Below are 19,090 nucleotides of genomic sequence, written 5' to 3' on the forward strand. Positions count from 1 at the left end.
TCTAACGCTCACCCTAACTGGAACCCTAAACCTAACCTCTAACCCTCTGACCCTAACCATTACCCTAACCCTAACACTCACACTAACCCTAACCTCTAATCCTAACGCTAACCCTGAGCCTAAGACCCACCCTAACACTCTAAGCTTAACCCTAAAGCTTACCCCAACCCTCTAAACCTAACCATAACCATAACCTAACCCCAAACATCCAACCCTCTAACCCTAAACCTAATCCTAACACTAAACCTATTACTAACCATAATGCTAACCCTAACAATAACCTTAATCCTGAACCTAAGTCTTACTCTAAACGTAACCTTAACCCTAACTCTAACCCTCTAACCCTAAACCTAACCCTATCCCTAACCCTAACCCTAACCCTAACCCTAACCCTAACCCTAACCCTAACCCTAACCCTAACCTAACACTAACCCAAACCCTAACCCTAAACCTAACCCTAATCCAAACACTAACCCTAACCTTTTAACCCTAAGCCTAACCCTATCCCTAACCTTAACCCTCTAACTCTCTAACGCTAAAACTAACACTAACCCTAACCCTAAACCTAACCCTAACAATAACCATAACCATAACACTCTAACCTAACCTTAACCCTAACCCAAACCCTAACCCTCTAACTCTATATACATAACAATAACACTTACCCTCTAATCCTAAACCTAAGCCAAACCATAAACCTAAACCCAAACATCACCAAAACCTAATCCTTACCCTAACCGTTACCTTAACCCTAACACTAACCCTAACCCTAACACTTACTCTAACCCTAACTCTAACACTAATACTGACACTAACCCTAACTATAAACCTAACCCTAACCATAATACTAACCCAAACACTCTAACCCTAAAACGTAACCCCAAACCTAACACTAACCCTCACCCTAACCCTCACCCTAACCCTAAAGCTAAGCCTTAACCTAAACCTTACCATTACCTCAATCCTAACCCTAAACGTAACCTAACACTAACACTAAATCTAACCCTAACTGTAACTCTAACCCTAGCCCTAATCCTAACACCTAACACTAACCCTAGGCCTAAAACTAACCCTAACACTAAACCCTAACACAAAGCTTAACCCTAAACCTAACAGTAACAGTAACCCTAAATCTAACCCTAACCCTATCCATAACCATAACCCTAACACTAACCATCCAATCGTGGAATGCTAGCCCTAACCCTAAACCTTAACCTAACCCGAACCCTAACCCTAACCCTCTAACCATAAGTCTAACTATAATCCTCTAACGTGAACCCTAAACCTAACCCTAACTCTAATCCTAACAATAACCCTCTAATGCTAACCATAACCATAACAGTAACCTGAACCCTAACCCTCTAACCCTGTAACCCTAACCCTAACCCTAACACTAAACCTAACCCTAACCCTAAAACTAACACTCCAACACTAACCCTATCCCTAAGCCTCAAATGCTAACCCTAACCCGAACCGTAAACCTAACCTCTAACCCTCTGACCCTAACCATAACCCTAACCCTAACCCTCACACTAAACCTAAACTCTAATCCTAACGCTAACCCTGATACTAAGACCAACCCTAAACCTCTAAACCTAACGATAACCCCGACCCACTAAACCTAACCATAACCACAACCCCAACTCTAAACCTCCAAACCTCTAACCCTAAACCTAACCTTAACCCGAACCTTAATACTAACCATAATGCTAAACCTAACACTAACACTAACCCTAAACCTAAGCCTTACTCTAAACCTAACCTTAACCGTAACAGTAACCTTCTAAACCTAAGCCTAAACCTATCCCTAACCCAGCGCTGTAATGCTCTAACGCTAACACTAACTCTAACCCTCAACCTAACCCTATCCCTAGCCCTAACCCTCTAACCATAACACTAATACTAACGCTCAAACACGAACCCTAACCCTAACCGTAACACTCTAAGCTAACCTTAACCCCAACCCTAACCCGAAACCTCTAACTCTCTAAATATAACCCTAACACTTACGCTCTAATCCTAACCCTAAACCTAACCATAAACCTAAACCCAACCGTCACCAAAACCTAATCCTTACCCTAACCGTTACCCTAACTGAAACACTAAACCTAACCCTAACACTTACACTATCCCTAACCCTAACCCTAACCCTAACACTAACACTAACACTAACCCTAACCATAAACCAACCCTAACCATAACCCTAACCCTAGCACTCTCACCATAACCGTAACCCCAAACCTAACCCAAACCCTCACCCTAAACTTAACCTAACCCTTAACCTAAACCTTACCCTTACCCCAACCGTAACCCTAACCCTAATCCTAACCTAACCCTAAGCATAAATCTAACCCTAACTGTAACTCTAACCCTAAACCTAACAGTAACACCAAACACTAACCCTAGCCATAACACGAACCCTAACACTAAACCCTAACACAAACCTTAACCCTAAACTTAACAGTAACAGTAACCCTAACTCTAACCCGAACCCTATCCATAACAATAACCATATCACTAATCATTCAATGCTCTAACCCTAGCCCTAACCCTAACACTTACCATAACCCGAACCCTAACCCTAACCCTCTAACTATAAGTCTAACTATAATCCTCTAACGTGAACCATAACCATAACCCTAATCCTAAAAATAACCCTCTAATGCTAACCATATCCCTAACACTAACCCGAACCCTAAACCTCTAATCCTCTAACCCTAAACCTAACCCTAACCCTAATCTTAACCCTAAAACTTACACTCTAACAGTAAGCCTATCGCTAAGCCTCTAACGCTAACCCTAACCCGAACCCTAAACCTAAACTCTAACCCTCTGACCCTAACCATAACCCTAACCCTAACACTAAACATCACACTAAACCTAACCTCTAATCCTAACACTAACCCTGGCCCTAAGACCAACACTAACCCTCTAAACCTAACCCTAAAGCTTACCGCACTCTCTAAACTAAACCAAAACCATAAAACGAACCCTAAACATCCAACCCTCTAACCCAAAACCTAACCTTAACCCTAATACTAACCATAATGCTAACCCTAACACTAAACCTAAACCAAAGCCTTACCCTAAACCTAACCTTACCCCTAATACTAACCCTCTAACCCTAAGCCTAACCCTATCCCTAACCCTAACCCTCTAAAGCTCTAAACCTAACACTAACACTAACCCTAACCCTAAACCTAAACCTAACCCTAACCCTAACACTAACCCTAACACTAACCCTAACCCTAACCCTAACCCTAACCTAACCCTAACTCCAACCCTAAACCTAACCCTAACCCTAACCCTAACCCTAACCATCTATCGCTACCTCTAACCCTAACCCTTAACATAATCCTAACCCTAAAACTAACACTCTAACCCTATCCCTCACTATAAGCCTCTAACCCAAACCCTAACCCGAACCCTAAACATAACCTCTAACACTCTGACCCTAACCATAACCCTAACTCTAACCCTAACACTAAACTTAACCCTCTAACCCTAAGCCTAAAACTATCCCTAACCCTAACCATCTAACGCTCTAGCAATAAGACTAACACTAACCATAACCCTAACCCTAAACCTAACCCTAACCCTTACACTAAGCCAAACCCTAACACTAACCCTAAAACTAACCCTAACCCTAACCCTAAAACTAACCCTATCCCTAAACCTAACCCTCTAAAGCTCTAACCCTAACACAAACCAAAACCCTAACACTAACCCTAATACTAACCATAACACTAATCCTAAAACTAACCCAAACCCTAACACTAACCCTAAAACTAACCCGAAACCTAAACCCTAACTCTAACCCTAACCCTAAAATTAACCCTGATTCTAATGTTAACATTAACCCTAGCCCTAGCCCAAACCCTCTAACCCTAACACTAATACTAACCCTTGAACCCTAACACTAACCCTAACTGTAACCCTCTAACCCTAACCTTACCCCAACCCTAACCCTAACCCTCTAACTCTCTAAACATAATCCTAACACTTACCCTCTAATCCTAAACCTAACCCTAAGCCTAACCATAACCCTAAACCCAACCGTCAACGAACCTAACCCTAACACTAACCATTACCCTAAACCTAACACTAACCCTAACCCAAACACTTAGTCTAACCCTAACCCTAACAGTAACACTAACACTAACCCTAACCATAAACCTAACACTAACCCAAACCCAAACACGCTCAGCCTAAACGTAACCCCAAACCTAACACTAACCCTCACCCTCACCCTGAACCTAACCCTTAACCTCAACCTTACCCTTACCCCAACCTTAACCCTAAACCTAACTAAAGCCTAACACTAAATCTAACACTAACTGTAACTCTAACCCTAAACTTATACCTAACATCTAACACTAAGCCTAGCCCTAAAACTAACCCTAACCCTAACGCTAAACCCTAACACAAACCTCAAACCTAACCCAAACAGTAATTGTAACTCTAACTCTAACCCTAACCCTATCCATAACCATAACCCTAACACTAACCATCAAATCGTCTAACCCTAGCCGTAACCCTAAACCTTACCCTAACGCTAACCCTAACCCTAATCCTAACAATAACCCCCTAATGCTAAACATATCCCTAACATTAACCCGAACAATAACCCTCTAAACGTCTAACCCTAACTCTAACCCTAAAACTAAACCTAACCCTAAAACTAACACTCTAACCCTAACCCTATCCCTAAGCCTCTAAGGCAGACCCTAACAGTAACAGTAACTCTAACTCTAAACCTAACCCTATACATAACCATAACCCTAACACTAACCATCCAATTGTCTAACCCTAGACCTAACCCTAAACCTTACCCTAACCCGAACCCTAACCTTAACCATCTAACCATAAGTCAACCTATAATTCTCTAACGTGAACCCTATCCCTAACCATAATCCCAATAATAACCCTCTAATGCTAACCATATCCCTAACACTTACCCGAACCCTAACCCTCGAACACTCTAAAGCTTACCCTAACCCTGAACCTAACCCTAACCCTAAAACAAACAATCTAACCTTAACCCTATTCCTAAGCCTCTAACCCAAACCCCAACCAGAACCCTAAAACTAACACTCTAACCCTGTAACCCTAACCATAATCCTAATGCTAACCCTAACACTAAAACTAACCTCTAACCCTAATGATAACCCTGACCCTAAGACCAACCCTAACCCTCTAATCCTAACCCTAACACTAACCCCAACCGTCTAAACATAACCATAACCATAAGCTAACTCTAAACATCCAACCCTCTAACCCTAAACCTAACCCTAACCCTAACACTAATACTAACCGTAATGCTAACCCTAACACTAAACCTAATCCAAAACCTAAGCCTTACCCTAAACCTAACCTTAAACCTAAACCTAACACTCGAACCATAAGCCTAATGCTATACCTAACCCTCACCCTCTAAAGCTCTAAACATAACACTAAAACTAAAACTAACCCTAAACCTAAACCTAAACCTAACCCTAACCGTAACACTAACCCTAAACGTAACCCTAAACCTACAACTAACCCTAACCCTAACACTAACCCGAACCCTAACCCTAAAACTAACCCTAACTCTAACCCTAATCCTAACCCTATCCCTAGCCTTAACCCTCTAACCCTAACACTAATACTAACCCTCAAACCCTAACACTAACCCTAACTGTAACCATCTAACCCTAACCTGAATCCTAACCCTAACCCTAACCTTCAAAGTCTCTAAACATTACCCTTACACTTACCCCCTAATCCTAACCCTAAGCCTAACCATAACCCTAAACCCAACTGTCACCCAAACCTAATCCTAACCCTAACTGGTACCCTAATCCTAACACTTACTCTAAACATAACCCTAACCGTAACCCTAACACTAACACTAACACTAACGATAAAACTAACCCTAACCATAACCCTAAGCCTAACACTCTCACCCTAAACGTAACCCCAAACCTAACCCTAACCGTCACCCTAAACCTAAACCTAAACCTTAATCTAAACCTTACCCTTACCCCAACCCTAATCCTAAACCTAACCAAATCCTAACACTAAATCTAAACCTAACTGTAACTCTAACCCTAACCCTAACACCTAACACTAATCCTAGCCCTAACATTAACACTAACACTAAACCGTAACACAAACCTTAACCCTAACCCTGACAGTAACCCTAATTCTAACCCTCACCCTATCCTTAACCATAACCCTAACACTAAACATCCAATCCTCTAACCCTAGCCCTAACCCTAACCTTACCCTAACCCAAACCCTAACCCTAACCCTCTAACCATAAGTCTAACAATAATCCTCTAAAGTGAACCATAACCCTAACCGTAATCCTAACAATAACCCTCTAATGCTAACCATATCCCTAACACTAACCCGAACCCTAACCCTCTAACCCTATAAACCTAACCCTAACCCTAAACCTAAACCCAACCCTACAACTAACAATGTAACCCTAACCCTTTCCCTAAGCCTCTAACCCTAACCCTAACCCGAACCCTAAACCTAACACTCTAACCCTCTAAACCCTAACCATAACCCTAACACTAAACCTAACCTCTAATCTTAATGCTAAACCTGACCCTAAGAACAACCCTAACACTCTAAACCTAACCTATCGCTAACCCCAACCCTCTAAAGCTAACCATAACAATAACCCTAACCCTAAACATCGAACCCTCTAACCCTAAACCTAACCCTAACCCTAACCCTAATACTAACCATAAGGCTAACCCTAACACTAAACCTAATCCTAAACCTAAGCATTACCCTGAACTTAACCTTAACACTAACCGTAACTCTCAAACCCTAAGCCTATCCCTACCCCTAAACCTGTAACGCTCTAACCCTAACACTAACAATAAAACTAACCCTAACCATAAACCTAACCGTAACCCTAACCCTAAACATAACCCTAACCATAAAACTCACCATAACCATAACCCTAACACTAACACTCTCACCCTAAAGGTAACCCCAAACCAAACCCTAACTCACAGGCTAACCCTAAAACTAACCCTTAACCTAAACTTACCCTTACCACAACCCTAACCTTAACCCTAAACCTAACCTAACCCTAACACTAAATCTAACCCTAAATGTAACTCTAACCCTAACTCTAACACACAACACTAACCCTAGCCCTAACCCTAACCCTAAAACTAAACCCTATCACATACCTTAACCCTAAACCGAACAGTAACAGTAACCCTAACTCTAACCCTAACCCCATCCATAAACATAACCCTAACACTAACCATCCAATTGTCTAATGCTAGCCCTAACCCTAACCCTTAACCTAACCCGAACCTAACCCTAACCCTCTAACCTTAACTCTAACTATAATTCTCTAACGTGAACCCTAACCCTAACCCTAATCCTAACAATAACACTCTAATGCTAACCATATCCCTAATACTAACCCAAACCCAACCCTGTAACACTCTAACACTAACACTAACACTAAACCTAACACTAACCCTAAACCTAACGCTAACCCCAACACTAACCTTAACCCTCTAACTCTAATCCTAACCCTATCCCTAACCCTAACCCTCTACGCTCTAACCCTAAATCTAACAGTAACCCTAACCCTAACCCTAAACCTAACCCTAAACCTAACCCTAACACTATCCCTAACCCTCTAACACTAAGCCTAACCCTATCCCTAAACCTAACACTCTAACACTCTAACCCTAACACTAACACTAACCCTAACTCTAACCATAAACCTAACCCTAACCCTAAAATTAACCGTACCTCTAACCCTAGCCCTAACCATAAACATAACCCTAAACCTAACACCCTCACCCTAAACGTAACCCCAAACCTAACCCCAACTCTCAGGCTAATCCTGAACCTAACCCTTAACCTCAACCTTACACTTACCGCAACCCTAACCCTAAACCTTCCCTAAACCTAACACTAAATCTAACCCTCTCTGTAACTCTAACCCTAACCCTAACACCTAACACTAACCCTAGCCCTAATACTAACCCTAACCCTAAACCCTAACGCAAACCTTAACCCTAATCCTAACAGTAATTGTAACTCTAACTCTAACCCTAACCCTATCCATAACCATAACCCTAACACTAACCATCCAATCGTCTCACCCTAGCCGTAACACTAAACCTTACCCTAACCCGAACCCTAACCCTAACCCTCTAACCATAAGTCTAACTATAATGCTATAACGTGAACCCTAACCCTAAACCTAATCCTAACAATAACCCTCTAGTGCCAACCATATCCCTAACACTAACCGGAACCCTAACCCTCTAACCCTCTAAACCTAACCCTAACCCTAAACTAACACTCTAACACTAGCCCTATCCCTAAGCCTCTACCCCTAACCCTAACCAAAACCTTAAACCTAAAACTCTGACCCTCTAACCCTAACCATAACCCTAACATTAACCCTAACACTAAACCTAACCTCTAACTCTAATGCTAACCCTGACCCTAAGACAACCCTAACCCTCTAAACCTAACTGTAACACTAACCCCACGCCTCTAAACCTAACCATAACCATAACCCTGACCCTAAAAATCCATCACTCTAAACCTAAACCTAACCGTAAAACTAACCCTAATAGTAACCATAATGCTAACCCTAACACTAACACTAATTCTAAACCTAAGCCTTACCCTAAACATAAACATAACTCTAACCCTAACTCTCTAACACTATGCCTAACCCTATCCCTAACCTTAACCCTCTAACGCTCTAACCCTAACACTAACAATAACCCTAACCCTAACCCTAAACCTAACCCTACCCCTAACCCTAACCCTAACCCTAACACTAAAACTAACCCGAACCCTAACTCTAAGCCCTAACCCTAACCCTAATTCTAAAACTAACCCTAACTCTCACCCTAACCCTAACCCTATCCCTAGCCCTAACCCGCTAACCCTAACACCAATACTAACCCTCAACCCCTAACACTAACCCTAACCGTAATTCTCTAACCCTAACCTTTACCCCAACCCTAACCCTAACCCTCTAACTCTCTAAACATAACCCTAACACTTACCCTCTAATCCTAACCCAAAGCCTAACCATAACCCTAAGCTCAACCGTCACCCAAACCTAATCCTAATCCTAACCTTTACCCTAACCCAAACAGTAACCCTAAACCTAACACTTACTCTAACGCTAAACCTAACCCTAACACTAACACTAACCCTAGCCCTAACTCTAACCCTAACCCTAAACCCTAACACAAACCTTAACCCTAACCCTAACAGTAATTGTAACTCTAAATCTAACCCTAACCCTATCCATAACCCTGCCCCTCCTGCCTGAGGGCATTTTGTGTGTCAGCCTACATTTCCCATGATCCTCATGTCTGCCTACATTACCCATAATCCTCTCCTGCTTATGTCATATATCCAGATATGATGATGACCTATCAGATTAAGCCTTCTTCCTGCCTATGGCCTGCCCCCACCCTATATAAGTTGTAAGCATTTTAAAAATAAACGAGACTCGATTGGAATCTCATCCTGTCTCCATCTCTCTTTTCTCTTGTCCTGCCCCCATCCCCGATCCCCTCTCCAGGTTGAGACCCATAGATTGGTCCGCAGGCCGGATCAAGTGGCGACCACGAAGGGACCTCACCTGGCACGAGGGATAACAACGCGGGACCGTTCACAGGAGTAAAGCGCTGGCCAGCGTGACTGATTCAAGGACATTGTTCCTGTGATCTGTGCAGACGGCCACCTTACGTCTCGCCTGATTCATGGTAGGTGAACAGCATTAACATGGGACAAGCACTCAGCATGAATTGTTCGTGACTGGCCTCAGGGAGGCTCTCAAGATTAGAGGGATCAAGGTTAAGACAAAAGAACTAATAAAGTACTTTCAGTTCATACATTCAGTGTGTCCGTGGTTCCCCCTAGAGGGTACGATTAATTTAAACAGGTGGAATAGAGTAGGAGATGCTCTTTAAGACTATTATAAAGTTTTTGGTCCAAAAAAGGTTCCTGTAACTGCTTTTCCATATGGGACTTTAATCTCTGAGCTGCTGGCACAACGTCACACAGATCCCCAGCTCGCGGAGACGCTTGCCCAGGGTGAGGCTGCGTTAGCTGCCTCCCGCTATTGTACTCCGCCACCACCGGTCTTATCTAAGGCACCCAGCCCTCCCAGCTCTGTTGTCCTTGAGATCCCGGAGCCTGTTCAAGATGGCGATGTGCCGATACTCCCTTTGTCTGGAGACCACGAGGGTCCTCAAAATGGCTCCGCCATGGTCCCTCCTCCATACCGCCCTATTTACCCTGACCTTTCCAGTGGCCAGGAAGTTGATTGGTCACAATTAGCAGAAGAGGCTGCCCAATACTATTCCCCCCGGGTTATGGCTCCTGCTGCTGCAGAACTATCCACCAGTTTTCAGCGACCACCCGGTCCGTCTTCTGCCCTTCTCTCATTAGAGGAACAATTTCATGATTTACAACAGCAGGTTCAGCTGACTAAGGATATACAAAGGCTTTCCTTAGAGCTCCAAACATTGCATGCAAACCCCCCCTAGAATGACGGCCGTCACGGGCCTGCCACTCCCTAAGATAGTGCCTATCTCAGGGTCGCCAGGTGGTCAGCCCACAATGATGTTCCCAGTTACAGAGACTGCCTGCCCTCCCAAAACAGAGGCCTTGAGAGTAACACATCCCTTATTGTTTCCTGTTACAAAAGTTGCCCAAGCTGGCGCGAGTGGCGATAACTTACATAATGGTGGGGAGACAACTCGACCCACCCAAGGTAGTGCCAGTCCACAAGAGGGTGACATTAAATCTATTAGGGAAAGGGGGAGACAAAGGAGGCAAACTAGACGTGGGACTCAATCCTCAAGTCAGGAACATAAAAGAGATAAAATACAAGCCACTACCACAACTAGGGGAAATAAAAAAGACAGCCACCACGTCTACAAAGACGAGATATAGAAACTGATAATAGTGAGAAAAAAAAATGACTCTGACTCGCATAGCAGTGATTCAGACACAGACCAATCGGCCCTAGCACTGAGAGCCAATAGGGCCCATGCACCATTCCCAGTATCTGCCCTAAAAGAATTTAAAAAAGCAGTATCTCAATATGGTCCCACGGAGTCCTTCACCCTTGCGGTCTTAGATTCCTTAACCCAAGGCTGGATTACGCCTAATGATTGGAGAGATTTAGCCAGAGCTACACTTTCAGGGGGCAACTATCTGCTCTGGAAGGTAGAATTCCAAGACCAATGTAAACTTTTAGCTAAAGACAATACTAACAGAAAAAATCATTACACCCTTCCCATGCTGATGGGAACAGGCCAATATGCCACACAACAAGCCCAAATGCGATATGAGGCAGGTCTTTTTGCTCAGATCACCCTGGCAGCAAGCAGAGCATGGAAAAGGCTCCCCTCTGGTGGAGCTGCTTCTTCCCTGACAAAAATAAAACAAAAACCTGAGGAACACTTCTCTGATTTTGTTGATTGCCTCTTACAGGCAACTGAGTGTCTCTTCGGCACCACCGAAGATAACACTGGCCTTGTTAGGCAACTGACTTATGAAAATGCTCTTCCTGCCTGCCAGGCTGCTATCAAACCCTATAGAAAAGAAGAGGACCTTTCGGGTTATATTCGCTTGTGTGCTGACATAGGCCCCGCCTATCATCAAGGTTTAGCTATGGCTGCAGCTGTAAAAGAAATCTTCCTCGCACACAAGCAAGGAGGGAAAACAAATAATGGCAAATGCTTTAAATGTGATCAGACAGGCCAGTTTTTCAGAGACTGCCCTGTGGCCCAAAAGCCTCAATACTTCAAGGCCAAAACCTACAAGTCTATGTCCAAAATGCAGAAGGGGATATCATTGGGCTAACGAATGCAGGTCAAAGACAGATGCAGATGGCAATCCCCTCCCCCAGCAGGAAAACGGGATTGGGGGTCAGCCCCAGGCCCCCACCCTCAGACAGACCTCTGGGGCTTTAAGGTTTGTCCCACAACAAAACAACCAGACACAACAAGACCAGGCACAAAACAATCCATTTCAAACCTCCTCCGCGCCACACCAGGAAGTGCAGGACTGGACCTCTGTTCCGCTTCCAATACAGTATTAGCTCCCGACATGGGAGTGCAAGCCATCCCCACTGGGATTTATGGCCCTCTTCCCAAGGGCACTTGTGGGTTAATTCTTGGATGCGGCAGCACAATATTGAAAGGGTGACAAGTTGTTCCAGGAGTCATAGATAACGACTATACTGGCGAAATTGTTGCCATGGTATCTTCTATCTCTGGCCTAGTTTCTATTAGCCAAAGACAACGTATTGCTCAGTTGGTGCTGCTGCCTTTAGTTCAAACTTCTAATGCAGCTGTGGCTTCCTACAGGGGAAATTCTTCCCTTGGATCCTCAGATATATACTGGGCTCAATTCATTTCCAAAGATAAACCCCTTATGGCTTTATTGCTTAATGGGAAAAGTTTCTCAGGGCTCATAGATACAGGTGCTGATGTAACAGTCATTAGAAAGGAGGACTGGCCTCCCACATGGCCCTTAGAAACCACTATGATGCATTTACAAGAGATTAGACAATCTAAAAATCCACAACGTAGTGCCAGTCTACTTACCTGGAAAGATAGTGAGAACAATCAGGGGCACATACAGCCCTATATTGTAGAAGGGCTGCCCCTTAACTTGTGGGGCAGAGATTTGCTAACTCAAATGGGAATGATGATGGGCAGTCCCAATGCTGTAGTCATCAAACAAATGCTCACTCAGGGCTTCCTTCCTAATCAAGGTTTAGGCAAACGAGGCTCAGACATTAAAGTGCCTATTTCCCCAACTCCAAACCCCTCTAAAGCAGGCCTAGGCCATTTTCAATAGGGGTCATTGACCTTCCTGCGGCCCATGCAAAAGAGATTACTTGGTTATCAGACAAACCTGTTTGGGTCGATCAGTGGCTCCTTACCTCTGAAAAGCTTGCAGCTGCACAGCAGCTAGTGCAGGACCAGTTAGATGTGGGCCACATTGTCCCCAGTGATTCCCCTTGGAACACACCCATCTTTGTTATTCGAAAAAAGTCAGGGAAATAGAGGCTGCTACAAGACCTTAGGGCAATAAATAATACCATGGTCTTAATGGGACATCTGCAGCCAGGACTCCCTTCACCCAGTGCCATTCCTCTGAGATTTTTTAAAATTGTCATTGATCTTAAAGATTGCTTTTTTTCTATTCCCTTACATCCAAATCCAAAATACAATCAGCCCAATACAGATCCTGTTACTACTGTTCAAATAACTAGAGTAAGTCCCTCAGCCATAACGGTTTCTCAAGCTCCGCTACACCAGGCAGATCATATACCTGCCCCTCAATATTCACATTCTAACCTATTCAGTTTGATTAAAGGAGCATACATGGCTTTAAATCATACCCAACCTGATCTCACCCAATCATGTTGGTTATGCTTGGCTGCTCCTGCCCCATATTATGAAGGAAAGGCCCTCAATTTAACCTTTATCAGTTCTTCTAGCTCATCTGCCTGTGATTGGGACAATCACCACAAGCTGACTCTCCCTGATGTCTCAGGTAGAGGAACTTGTCTTGGGGATTCCAGCCATCCACCAGCACTGGCAGCACAACTCTGTGCCCAGCTTCATTCTAAGTTCAAGCCAAATAATTACCTCATTCCACCCCCAGGAACGTCTTGGGCCTGCAATTTTGGCCTATCAACCTGTATAGCAACTGCTGTTTTTAACAAGTCTACAGATTTTTGTGTTCTTGTACAGGTTCTTCCTCGCATAACCTTCCACCCAGGAGACTACTACCTCCAGGCATCACAGATCAGCTATATATCTAAGAGAAAACCTGTGACATTCACCTTAGCTGTGTTACTAGGATTAGGAGTAGCAACGGGAATAGGGAAAGGGACCACAGCTCTAGTGTTGGGAGATAAGCATCTAGCTCAATTACAGGCAGCAGTAGATCAGGATTTAAAAGAAATAGAAGCATCTGTGACAGCTCTACAGGCGTCCCTGACGTCTCTATCTGAGGTAGTCCTACAAAATAAAAGAGGACTAGACCTCCTATTTATAAAGGAGGGTGGCTTATGTGCAGCCCTCAAGGAAGAGTGTTGTTTTTATGCTGACCACTTGAGAATAGTCAAAGAATCCATGAGTAAACTGAGAGAGCGCCTCAAAGAGAGAGAAAAGGAGCGCATCGGAGCAATCACCTTCTCCTCCATGTGGGTGGATCTCTCCCCTTACATTGCCCCCCTCTTGTGACCCCTAACTGCCTTGCTGTTGCTTCTTACTGTAGGACCTTATATTTTTCAGAGGATCGTGACACTCATTAATAACGTTAATAACAAGGTTAACACATTTATGGCAAAGCCCATTCAGGTATATTACCATCGGTTGGAAATGGCAGAACAACAAACTTATCGGGAAAATTCACCCACTGACGGCCCACATGATGCTGTGGCCCAGACGCCCTAAGGCACTGGACAGGCAGTCAGAGACGGGCAACTAGGACACGTATGTAATGCCAATAGGCCACATAAGACAGGTCCAGGACCAACAGCTGTCCTGCAGGCCCATGACGGGTAAGGCTTGATTGGGTTCATATGAGGAGTCCTTGACCCAAGACAGGCGCTGTCCACCCAGGGCCTGCCATGTTCCAAAAATACATACATATATATATATATATATATATATATATATATAATAAGGGAGGAGAAGTAGGGAGCAGTTTTGAGTAGCTGCTGCTGCCCTGCCCCTCCTGCCTGAGGGCATTTTGTGTGTCAGCCTACATTTCAAATGATCCTCATGTCTGCCTACATTACCCATAATCCTCTCCTGATAATGTCATATATCCGGATATGATGATGACCTATCAGATTAAGCCTTCTTCCTGCCTATGGCCCGCACCCACCCTATATCAGTTGTAACCATTTTAAAAATAAAGGAGACTTGATTGGAATCTCATCCTGTCTCCATCTCTCTTTTCTCTTGTCCTGCCCCAATCCCCGATCCCCGCTCCAGGTTGAGACCCAAAGATTGGTCCGCAGGACAGATCACATAACCCTAACACTAATCATCCAATCATCTAACCCTAGCCCTAAACCTAATCCTTACCCTAACACGAACCATAACCCTAACCCTCTAACCATAAGTCTAACTATAATCCTCTAACGAGAACCCTAATGCTAACCATAATCCTAACAATAACCCTTTAATGATAACCATATCCCTAACACTAACCCGAACCCTAACCCTCGAACACTCTAAAGCTAAACCTAACGCTGAACCTACCCCTACCACTAAAACTAACACTCTAACCTTAACCCTATTCCTAAGCCTCTAACCCTAACCCGAACCAGACCTTAACCTAACACTCTAACCCTGTAACCCTAACCATAACCCTAATTCTAACCATAACACTAAAACTAACCTCTAAAACTAACGATAACCCTGACCCTAAGACCAACCCTAACCCTCTAAACCTAACCCTAACACTAACCCCAACCCTCTAAACCTGACCATAACCATAAGCTAACTCTAAACATTGAACCTTCGAACCCTAAACCTAACCCTAACCCTAACCCTAATACTAACCTTAATGCTAACCCTAACACGAAACCTAATCTGAAATCTAAGCCTTACCCTAAACCTAACCTTAACCCTCACCCTAACACTCTAAATCTAAACGTAACCCTATCCCTAACCATAACCCTCTAACACTCTAACCCTAACACTAAAACTAAACCTAACCCTAGCCCTAAGCATAAACCTAACCAGAACCCTAACACTAACCCTAACCTTAACCCTAAACCTACAACTAACCCTAACCCTAACCCTAAAACTAACCCTGACTCTAACTCTAACCGTAACCCTAGCCCTAGCCCTAACCGTATAACCCTAACAATAATACTAACCCTCAAACCCTAACACTAACCCCATCCGTAACCATCTAACCCTAACCTTAACCCTAACCCTAACCCTAACCTTAACCCTAAACCTAAAACTAACCCTAACCCTAACCCTAAAACTAACCCTGACTCTAACTCTAACCGTAACCCTAGCCCTAGCCCTAACCGTATAACCCTAACAATAATACTAACCCTCAAACCCTAACACTAACCCCATCCGTAACCATCTAACCCTAACCTTAACCCTAACCCTAACCCTAACCGGCTAAGTCACTAAACATTACCTGTACACTTACCCCCTAATCCTAACCCTAAGCCTAACCATAACCCTAAAACCAACCATCACCCAAACCTAATCCTAACCCTAACTGTTACCCTAAACCTAACACTTACTCTAACCCTAACCCTAACCCTAAAACTAACACTAACACTAACCACAAAACTAACCCTAACCATAACCCTAACCCTAACACTCTCACCCTAAACGTAACCCCAAACCTAACCCTAACCCTCACCCTAAACCTAAACATAAACCTTAACCTAAACCTTAGCCTTACCACAATCCTAACCCTAAAATTAACCTAATCCTAACACTAAATCTAACCATAACTGTAACTCTAACCCTAACCCTAACACCTGACCGTAACCCTAGCCCTAACATTAACCCTAACACTAAACCGTAACACCAACCTTAACCCTAACGCTAACAGTAACAGTAACCATTATTCTAACCCTAACCCTATTCATAAACATAACCCTAACACTAACCATCCAATCGTCTAACCCTAGCCCTAACCCTAACCCTTACCATAAACTGAACCCTAACCCTAACCCTCTAAACATAAGTCTAACTATAATCCTCTAACATGAACCCTAACACTAATCGTAATCCTAACAATAAACCTCTAACGCTAAAAATATCCCTAACACTAACCCGAACCCTAAACCTCTAACCCTATAACCCTAACCCTAACCCTAAACCTAAACCCAACCCTAAAACTAACACTGTAACCCTAACCCTATCCCTAAGTCTCTAACCCTAACCCTAACCCGAACCCTAAACCTAACACTCTAACCCTCTAACCCTAACCATAACCCTAACACTAACCCTAACATTAAACCTAACCTCTAACACTAATGCTAACCCTGACCCTAAGACCAACGTTAACCCTCTAAACCTAACCCTAACGCTAACCCCAACCTTCTAAACCTAACCATAACCATAACTCTAACCCTAAATCTCCAACCCTCTAACGCTAAACCTAACCATAACCCTAACCCTAATACTAACCATAACGGTAACCCTAAAACTAAACCTAATCCTAAACCTAAGCATTTCCCTAAACCTAAACTTAACCCTAACTCTAACCCTCTAAACCTAAGCCTATCCCTACCCGTAACCCTAACCCTGTAATGCTCTAACCCTAACACTAACACTAACCCTAACTCTAACCATAAACCTAACCCTAAACCTAACACTAACCGTAACCCTAACCCTAACCCTAACCATATACCTCACCATAACCATAACCCTAACCCTAACACTCTCACCCTAAACGTAACCCCAAACCTAATCCCAACTCTCAGGCTAACCCTAAACCTAATCCTTAACCTAAACCTTACCCTTACCACAACCCTAACCCTAAACCTAACCTAACCCTAACACTAAATCTAACCCTAACTGTAACACTAACCCTAACCCTACACCCAACACTAACCCTAGCCCTAACACTAACCCTAACACTAAACCCTAGCAAAAACCTTAATCCTAAACCTAACAGTAACAGTAACCCTAACTCTAACCCTAACACCATCCATAACCATAACCCTAACACTAACCATCCAATCGTCTAACCCTAGCCCTAACCCTAATCCTTACCCTAACCCGAACCCTAACCCTAACCCTCTAACCATAAGTCTAACTATAGTCCTCTATCGTGAACCCTAACCCAAACCCTATTCCTAACAATAACACTCTAATGCTAACCATATCCCTAATACTAACCCGAACCCAACCCTGTAACAATCTAACCCTAACCCTAAACCTAAACCTAACCCTAACCCTAAAACTAACACTCTGACACTAACCATATCCCTAAGCCTCTAACGCTAACCCTAACCCAAATCCTAAACCTAAACTCTAATCCTCTGACCTTAAACATAACCCTAAACCTAAGCCTCACAGTAAACCTAATCTCTAATCCTAATGCTAACCCTGACCCTAAGACCCACCGTAACCCTCTAAACCTAAACCTAACGCTTACCCCAACACTCTAAACCTAACCATAAAAATAACACTAACCCTAAACATCCAACCATCTAACACTAAACCTAACCCTAATACTAACCATAATGCTAACCCTAACACTAAACCTAATCCTAAACCTAAGCCTTACCCTAAACCTAACCTTAACCCAAATCCTAACCCTCTAACCCTAAGCCTAACCCTATCTCTAACCCTAACCCTCTAACGCTGTAACACTAACACTAACACTAAGTCTAACCCAACCCTAAACCTAATACTAAACCCAACACTAACCTTAAGGCTCTAACTCTAATCCTAACCCTATCGCTAACCCTAACCCTCTACGTTCTAACCCTCAATGTAACACTAACCCTTACCCTAACCCTAAACCTAACCCTAAACCTAACCCTAAAACTAACCCTAGCCCTCAAACACTAAACTTAACCCTATCCCTAAACCTAACCCTCTAATGCTCTAACCCTAACAAAAACCAAAACACTAACACTAACACTAATACTAACGCTAACACTGACCCTAACACTAACCCAAACCCTAACACTAACCGTAAAACTAACCCTAAACCTAAACCCTAACCATAACCCTAAAATTAACCCTAACTCTAACCCTAACCCTAACCCTAGCCATAGCCCTAACCCTCTAACCCTAACACGAATACTAACCCTCGAACCCTAACACTAACCCTAACCGTAAAACTCTAACCCTAACCTTAATCCCAACCCTAACCCTAACCCTCTAACTCTCTAAACATAATCCTAACACTTACCCTCTAATCTTCAACCTAACCCTAAGCCAAGCCATAACCCTAAACACACCGTCACCAAACCTAATCCTAACCCTAACCGTTACCCTAAACCTAACACTAACCCTAACCCAAACACTTACTCTAACCCTAACCCAAACAC

Source organism: Cavia porcellus, unplaced genomic scaffold (genome assembly GCF_034190915.1).
Source record: "Cavia porcellus strain 051 isolate PalLab524CR breed Dunkin Hartley unplaced genomic scaffold, mCavPor4.1 scaffold_84, whole genome shotgun sequence".
Lineage (NCBI taxonomy): Eukaryota > Metazoa > Chordata > Mammalia > Rodentia > Caviidae > Cavia > Cavia porcellus.